The sequence below is a fragment of the Chrysochloris asiatica genome, unplaced genomic scaffold, assembly GCF_000296735.1.
Source record: "Chrysochloris asiatica unplaced genomic scaffold, ChrAsi1.0 scaffold00100, whole genome shotgun sequence".
Taxonomy (NCBI): domain Eukaryota; kingdom Metazoa; phylum Chordata; class Mammalia; order Afrosoricida; family Chrysochloridae; genus Chrysochloris; species Chrysochloris asiatica.
The window spans coordinates 11641947-11651385 of NW_006408618.1; positions in this window are offsets into that span (position 1 = coordinate 11641947).

The following is a 9439-nucleotide window of genomic DNA, read 5'->3' on the forward strand; positions in this document are numbered from 1 at the left end:
AAAAAGACAAATAACCCAATTAAAAAATGGGCACAGGACATAAACAGACACTTCACCAAGAAGGAGATCCAGGCAGTAAACAAACATATGAAGAGATGTTCACAATCACTAGCCATTAGAGAGATGCAAATCAAAACAACAATGAGATATCATCTCCCACAAGCAATAATAGCAAATATCAAAAAAGTTGTTGTTGTTAAGTGCTGTGGAGTCAGTTCTGACTCATAACGACACTGTACAGGGTTTCCAAGCCTGTAAATCTTTACGGGAACAGAAAGTCTCATCTTTCTCCCGCAGAGCATCTGGTAGTTTCTAAGTGCTGACCTTGTGGTTCACAGCCCGATTCGTAACCACTACGCTAAAAGTAGAGGACAATAAATGCTGTCAAGGATGTGGAGAGACTGGGACACTCATGCATTGCTGGTGGGATTGCAAAATGGTCCAACCTCTCTGGAAACAATATGGCTTTTCCTCAGAAGTTTGGAAATAGAAATACGTTATGATCCAGAAATTACTCTACTTGGTATTTATCCACAAGAAATATGAGCCATAACAAAAGTAGATATATGCACACCAATGTGCACAGCAGCACTATTTACAGTAGCAAAAAGATGGAGACAGCCTAAGTTCCCATCAACTGAAGAATGGATAAACAAACTTTGGTACATATACACAGTGGAATACCATGCTACTTTGAAGAACAAGGAAGCTGCAATCCACCAGATAACATGGATGGGAGAACAGTTAGGCAGGTTTGCATGGGATAAATGGAACCGAGGTAAATGATGATGCATGCACAACCTTGGAACAACAGGGCTCTGGGATACAGGGATTGTGGTATGGTTTGTGGTGCTGTGGGCTAATGCATCAGATTACAAAGTCATTTGAACTGCAAGATCGTTGGTTCAAGCTCACCAGCTGCTTCTTGGAAACCCTACACAGGGTCCCTATGGGTTGGAATTTTCTCGACAACACTTAACAACAACAACAACAATGTTAAGATGCTTGGCTGTCTTTTGAATCTTGGTTTCCCTTGCCTACCACTGTAGAATAGACACTTGACGGGGAAAGAAAGAAATAGCCAGAAATCTCACAATAGAAAGCTTGTAAGTCCATCTTCTGCCTATAATTGATTGGAATACCTTAAGGAGGGCTAGAAGTTGACCAGTGAAAGAGGCTTCCTGTGGAGCCTTTACATTGCATAAGATCATGGGTGGAATCCTGTAACCCATCCAGAATTGTCTGAGGTGGGAAATTTCCACTTGAAAGGACAAGTAGACCAGCCTGGAACAGCTAGAAGAACAGAAGATACTTCATGAAAAAAAGACCAGCAGGATAAATCATAAACAATAACGGCAGTCTGATTGACTACTATAAGAACAAGCAAGCTGTTCTCCCTATCACCAAGGTAAGCAGTCTGGTCCCCCATAGAAAACCCCCTTCCAATACTAAGACTCAAGGGGAATACACGAGCAGGTATGTTGTCTGGCTGGTTACCACATTGGTCACTGATAAGGGGAGGTGGGGGGAAAACAGCAATGAAGTTGGGAGCTAAGTCTGACTACATTCAATAGATTCCTGTGAACCCTGGTGGAGACCTGGTTGGCCAGCAGTATGGCAAGACCCAAGAACTCCTGGGCCCAGAGGTAGTGACATGGCCAACGAGGACTAGCGCAGAGAGTGAAGTGTCCAGCTGATATGAAGTAAGGGGAGAGGCACAAGAACATCCATACTTGCAGATAGTACCCATTTGACCTGGCTTCAATGACTGGATGATCAGAACTCAACTAGAAGAAAGAAAAGGAAAAAAAAGAGTTACTCACTACCATTTGATGAACTTTATCTATACTTATGGATATTCATGTTAGATGCCATCGAGTTAGTACCGAATCATAGAGACCCTATGCACAGCAGAAAGAAACACTGCCCAATCCTGGGCCAACCTCACTATTGTTGTCACACTTGAGTTCATCAATGCTGCCACTTGGCCAATCCATCTCATTGGGGTCTCCCTCTTTTTCTCTGACCCTCCACCGTAACAAACATGATATCCTTCTCCACCGACTAGTTCCTCCTGACAATATGCCCGAAGTATAAGAGACGAAGTTTGGTCATCTTGGCCTCCAAGGAGCATTCTGGCTGCACTTCTTCCAAAATGGATCTATTGGTTCTTTTAGCAGCCCATGGCACTTTCAATATTCTCCTCCAACACCATAACTCAAAGGCATCAATTATTCTATGGTCTTCCTTATTCACTGTCCAGCTCTTGTATGCAGATGAGGTTATTGAAAACACCATGGCACACCTTAGTCCTCAAGCTGACATCTTTGCTCTTCAACACTTTAAAAAGGTCTTGTGTAGCAGATTTGCCTAATGCAATACGTCATTTGATTTCTTGACTGCTGCTTCTGTGAGTGTTGATAGTTGTTCCAAGGATGTAGTAGCTCAAAATAGGGAACAAAACTTTACAGAGAGGATAATTCCCACCCCCTCGGTACACAGGGTTGACAGGGATGAGCAACTTAGACATTCGCTACCCAAAAAAAAAAGGGGGGGGGGTGCTACAAACGCAAGAAGTGACTGGCTTACAAGTTTTCAAGAGGGAGCTTAGATTCAGAGGGTGCCGGGGAAGGTAGAATCTCCACTGAATGGCTTCCAATCTGTTGGGATGGGGCTAATTGAAAGGAGATGGGCATAAGACTTTTGTGGTACAATAGTGAATAATTGCTATCAGGACTGACTATGAGGATCAGAAATGTAAAGGTATATGTTTTGTAACAAAAGGAGGGGAGTGACTGATTTTGCAGTGCAGGAGCAGAGGTCCTTGGGACCATCAAGTGAGAAGAGCAGCGTGCGGGACCATACCCAGAGAAGCAGTGTCATCAGAAATGGAGGCAGAGTCGATGAAGTGGACAGATGAAGCGGCTGGGGACACTGGACTCAAGGAGGGAGGGAGAGGGACTGTGTGCTAATGGCCGGGGTCAGGCCTGTGGGGTGTTCCCTTTGGTTGTTTGATGATGTATGGAGGGGATTGTAATCATTGCAATGAAATGAAATATGATACAATGAATGTAGAGCTGATGTTCTCCCTTATAAACCCACATAATTCACAATAAATACTTAAAAAAAAAAAAAAAGGATATGGAAACAAGGACTTGTAATATTTATGAGCCAGCATTATAACAACTTATGGAGTCCTGGTGTGGCACTATAGAATAAGCACTGGACCGCTTGCTAACTTCAAGGTCGGCAGTTCAAACCCACCAACTGCTCCTTGGAAACCTTAAACAGGGTCACTATAAGTCACAAGTAGCTCGCCATTACTTAACAACAACAATTATAACAGCATCACCTTCCATGCAGGAGACCTAGGTTCAATCCCAGGACAATGTACCTCATGAGTAGCTGCTAACATCTGCCAGTGGGGCCTTGCATGTTGCTGTGAGGCTGAACAGTTTCAGAGGAGCTTCCAAACTAAGATGGACTAAGAAGAAAGGACTGGCAAACTACTTCTGAAAACTAGTCAATGTAAATCCTATGCATAGTAATGGTCAGATCATTGGGAAGGCACAAGACTGGCTGCATTTTATTGTATTGTGCATGGAGTCACCACAGTCTGGGGTGGCCATGAACTATGACTCCACAGCAGCCAACAACAACATTATAATAATCTATCACAGTTGGGCCGCCACTTGTCTGTCAGTTTGTCATACTGTGGTGGTGATTCTGGAAGCTATGCCACAGGTATTTTAAATACCAGCAGGGTCACCCATGGTGGACAGGCTTCAGCTGAGTTTTCAGGTGAAGACAAATTAAGAAGAATGAGAGATGAGCTATTTCCGAATATTTAGTCATTGAAAATCTTATGAATAACAGTGGAACACTGTCAGCAACAAAACTCTGAATATTGAAATATTATGTAAAATGCCAGAATATTGTCAGATATAGTGCCAGAAGCTGAGCCCATCAGTTTGGAAGGCACTCAAAATACGACTGGGGAAGTGCTAGCTTACCATGGTGTAAGTAGACCATGGTGATGCAAATGAAGTAAATCCCTTGGGACCTTCATTTGCTGATGGGGCACAACTCTAAAAGCAGAGAAACAGCTGTAAGCATCCATTAATAATCGGGACATGAAATGTATGAAAACTAGAAGCTGTCAAATATGAATTGGAACGCATAAATATTGACATCCTCAGCATAGTGAGCTGAAACACTGGCATTAGCCATTTTGAATCTGACAATCACATGGTTTACTATGCTGAGAATGACAAATTGATGAGGAATGGCATCGCATTCATCACCAAAAAGAACCTATCACGTTTTGTCTTGAGGTACAAAAGTTGGTGGTTTGAACCCATACATAGGTGCCACACAAGGTCTAGCTATCTGCTTCTGAAAGGTCACAACCTTGCAAACCCATGAAGTACAGTTCTATTCTGCACAGATGGGTCACAGAAGAATTCACAAGATGGCAATGGGTAATGGGTGTCTGTATTGAGACACTGATAAATTTTAACATAAACAATGTTCAGGCACCTGAGATACTTGTGATTATTTTCTTTATATATACTTTCTTTAAACTACAATTAGTCACTGTTGAGTTAAATGTAGCAAATTTGGTTTTAAAGTGTTTTAAAGCAACTGAAGCTAACTCCAGGAGAGAATGAAAATGGTCTTTGTGTAAAAGACCAAGCCTCATTATAAAATAATCTGGGAATTCATAGGATATCATAAACATGGAATGATGGAATGCACCCACTGGTATATTTCTCTGGGTCCCAACTTTTTGTTGTTGTTGTTTCTGTAGATTAAAAATTTTTTTCTTCATGTATTATTGGCAGGACATTAAGTATATGAGAATATAAAAATTAATTTAATCATCTACAAAATGCAAATTTGTACTAGGTAATCTCTATAATTTTATGACTTCATTTGCCATCATGAAAAACATTTGTTATTCATATAGGCTCATTTTGACTCTAGTATTGGCACCAATACATCAAACAGAACAAGGGGATACTGAATGGTTTAAAATCACAAAAGTTGCATAGGGTTGCTATGAGTCAGAGGCCACTTGATGGCACCTAACAACAACATTGACACCAAAGGATGTTTTGTGAGCAGTGCTTTCTTTACTAACTTCAGCTTCAAGAATGTTGTTGTTGTTATTAAATGCCATCGAGTCAGTTCCAACTCATAGCCACCTTATATAGGGTTTCTGAGGAGCAGCTGGTGGGTTTGAACTGTTGACCTTTTGGTTTGCATCCCAGTGTTGATCCTACAATGCCACACCAGGAGTTAAGAATGTTACGAGATCCTTATTATAGGATTATATGGTGTAACACTGTTAAAAGGTCGACAGTACAAACTCACCAGCCATTTCTCAGAAATCCTATACAGAGTCATTGGTCATAACCGACTCGACGGCACTTAACAACAATAATTCTCTTAATAATCCCTTAAGAATATTATCCAGCAATGTGACATGTTTGAGGAAATACGTGACACTGTTTGAGAAAAGTATAAATAAAGAAAATAATCATAAGTTTCTCAGGTACCTGAACATTTGAGAAGTTATAAATATTTACTCACATTAAAATTCATCAGTATTCTCAATACAGATTCCCATTACTCATTGCCATCTTGTCAATTCTGACTAAGACTTCTATAACACTGTAATTATAATGGCAGGATAGTCTCTTCTCTACCCTGCGTGATTGTACTGAGATATAAGATCCAAATTGTTTTAGAAAATGCAATTCATTGAGTTAAAGTCACATCCCTGTATAAAATGCCTGCTGTCAGAGTGCCTTCGAGAAGGGGGAAAATGGAGGCTGAGAAGTTAAGATACTAGTTTGTGCTATTACTGTTGTTACATTTTACTGCTTTATGACCATAATGGTAAAATATTATTACCTTCCAATTGTCCCCAAATTTACCTCCTGAATATGGTGTGTCCTGGCCAAGCAGACGACAGAGGCCATCCTGGCAAGTGAAGAAATAGCAGGGGTCAGTACTCACAGGTGTATCTCATTTGACTTTCGCTTCTATTTTACACCTACTTTTTGACTGTTCAAGGAGCCCTGGTGGCAAAACCCTGAACTGCTAACCACAAAGTCCACAGTTCAAATGCACCAGCTGCTTCTCAGGAGAAAGATGAGGCTTTCTGCTCCCATTGAAGACTTACAGTCCCTGGTAAACTCTATACACGGTTGCTATGAGTCAGAATGGACTCAATGGCAGCCGGTGGGGGTTTTCGACTGTCCAAATCTCCACACTGAGTATATAGGATAGAGGGAAGAATTTCAGGAGAAAACCAAGCTTATTATTATTTTTTTTTTGATAGGAGAGCAAGTTCCATTGCTTTATCAAGAAGAGTGCTCCTACTTTGAATATGCTTAGAAAATAAATGAATTTATCTTAGTTTTGGCCTTGATGGTGATTGTGGTTGTGTGCCACCACGCTGGTTCCAACTCATAGTGACCCTGTATAGGGTTTCTCAGGTTGAAAATCTTTAGCCTCATCTTTCTCCCAGGGAGCAGCGGGTAGATTCAAACTGCTGACCTTGAGGTTAGCAGCCCAGTTCATAATCCACTACACTACCAAGGCTCCTTATTTTGACCTTAGATATATTATAAAGATCTGCTAAAAATGATGTTCTGGTGTGGCACTATGGGTTAATGTGCTGTACTGCAAGGTTGCTGGTTCAAGATCACCAGCTGCTCCTTGGAAACCCTATACATGTCACTGTGGGTCGGAACCACCTTGACAGCACTTAACAACAACAATAACAAAATGAAAATAGACCCCATCAGAAAAACATGGAGATGAGTCAAAATTAGTTGAATCATTAAGTACAATATCATTAAGTACAAAAATGCTTCTATACTTTAAGAAAATAACTTGCTGAAATGAAAATGTGAAGCCTTCTGGGAGCTGTTAACCTGGATATTTTTTTTTTTTTTTTTTTAAAGCAGCATGTTGTATTGAAGAGCAAGTCCTAGTGATACAGTGGTAAAAGTGCCAGGCTGCCAATCTGAGGGAGAAAGGTATGACAGTCTGCTTCCATAAAGATATACAGCCTTGAAAACCCTGTGGGGCAGTTCGACTGTGTCCTAGAGCATCACTCTGACTCAGAATTGACTCAATGGCAGTGGGTGGATAGTATTGCAGAAAGCACCTGATGAAGAGTCAAGAGTCTTGGGTCTCAAGTTGAGACTGTTTCATTAGCTCCCTGAATGACACTAAGCAATCCTCTTATATCTGCATTTCCTTGGTCTCCCTATCCCATGGAGAAAAAGGTTAGGTGATCTCTGACTTGTTTCAGCTCTATCATTATGTTACCATCCACGGATCATACCTTGACCTCTAAGTCTCATTTTGAAATCTTTACTTTTATAAGACAGAATTTTTTACACAGTCTCAATGGGCTTGTACATTTGGCAAGACTTCTTGCATTTCACAACTGCATAACTAAATTAAGAAAATAAAGCAATGTATCTTTCTTGACCTATAAAAGTGTCATATTTTTTCTATTAAAAAGTTAGGACTGGATTTTCTGTTTTTATTAGGATCATAAGACTGGCCTGAGGCAAGCTTCTAAAACTCCAGGTTTGTTATTGGTAGCCTCCCACCTATCTTTCTTCACCCCTATTACTTCCTGAGATTTATTGCCTTTGCTCTCTTTCTTGGTGTCCCTGCTTTCACAATACTCTGGGCTCCTCAAAGTCCACCTTTGTCTAACTCCCTCACACCCTACTTTTTTGTTCACTCTTTAATACAGTGTTTCATTATTCCAAATTCTTTCTTTCTTATCCACAAAAATCATTGTTCATCTCAAAGTTGTGAAGTCACTGGATATAATGAGAAAATGAACTGACTGGATGAATTAACATTGCTGCTGCTGCGGCTGCTGCAGTTTTGTGCCATCAAGTCAGTCCCAACTTATAGTGACCCTGTTTGAATATGCTGTACATCTTTTCCAGAGCAGAAAACCTCATTTTTCTCCCGAAGAATGGCTTGTGGATTCAAACTGCTGACCTTGCAGTTAGCAGCACATTGTAACCCACTACGATATACCAGTGGTGAATAAATCCACATCTTGTTTCACGAAAGTGTACTTGGTAAACTTTCAGACTCAGTAGCAAAGTAAAAGAACCTTAGGGAGTATAAGGAAACTTGAAGGGAGAAGTAGAAGAAAGGGTCTTTCTGCTTTTACAGAATTGCTATTACGTGTGGCTATAGAATCAGCAGTATTGGTATCAGTTGGAAACTTTCTAGAGATCTCAGACTTTACCCAATAGTTAAAGTGCTTGACTGGTAACCAAAGGGTTAGTGTTTTGAATCTACCTGTGGCTCTGTAAGAGAAAAGACCTAGTGATATTCTGCCATGGAGACTCCAGCCAAGGAAGATTTGAGTCTAGGAACAAAGAAGACCAGTTAATACCACTATATTCAAATTTACACACCAGTCACGAAAGCCAATGATGATGAAACTGAAGAGTTCTACCAACTTCTTTGGTGTGAAACTGATCAAATATGCAATCAAGATGTAGTGATAATTACTGGTAATTACTATGTGAAAGTTGGAAACAAAGAGGAAGGATCAGAAGTTGGAAATTATGATCTTGGTTACAAAACCAATGCTGAACATCACATAGAATTTCGCAAGACCAGCGACTTATTCATGACAAATACTTTTTTCAACAACGTAAAAGGAAATAAGCATGGACTTCATCAGATAGGACATGTAGAAATTGTGTAGTGATTCCATCTTTATGAGTATTTTTTTGACTGACATATGGATTGAAATATTTGATTAAACCTTTACCTTCTGCTTTCACTACTTCATGTGTCTATCCTTTGCAATTTCTGAATAGCTTTTCAATTTCAACTCATAGCATGAGTTGAAACTGACTTGATGGCACTCAAGCCCAGTCCTACTTGTTAGATTTTATATTTTGACAAGATATGGAAACGTGGTGGTAGTTTAGTATGTGCATTAAAGCTTGAGATACACTAGTTTATAGTATTTTAAAGGTGAACATCTCTGCTTGGTTTAATGTCAAGCTGACTGTTGCTTGTTAAAATCTGCATTCAAATGAAGACCATTTTTATGTTTCTAAGTGGTCTTCCTTCTAACTGGAACAGGACATAATTGCCACAAAGACTCCACTGCAAGTTTCTTCTAGAATGAAGGCAAGTACAGCAATTGGAAATTGCAAAGTTATCTAGGATAGACAGGTGAAGGGTGTCTCAAAGCAAAGGGTGAATCAAATATTTCAGTCAATATGTCTATCAAAAAAAAAAAAAAACTATTCACAAAGATGGGGAATATCTACACATAATTCCTAGATTTCCTATTGTTAGGTGCAAAGGAAGTAGTTAGGTTAGGTTTTTATTCATTTTAGGGTATTGATGAGGGTTGTTGTTGTTA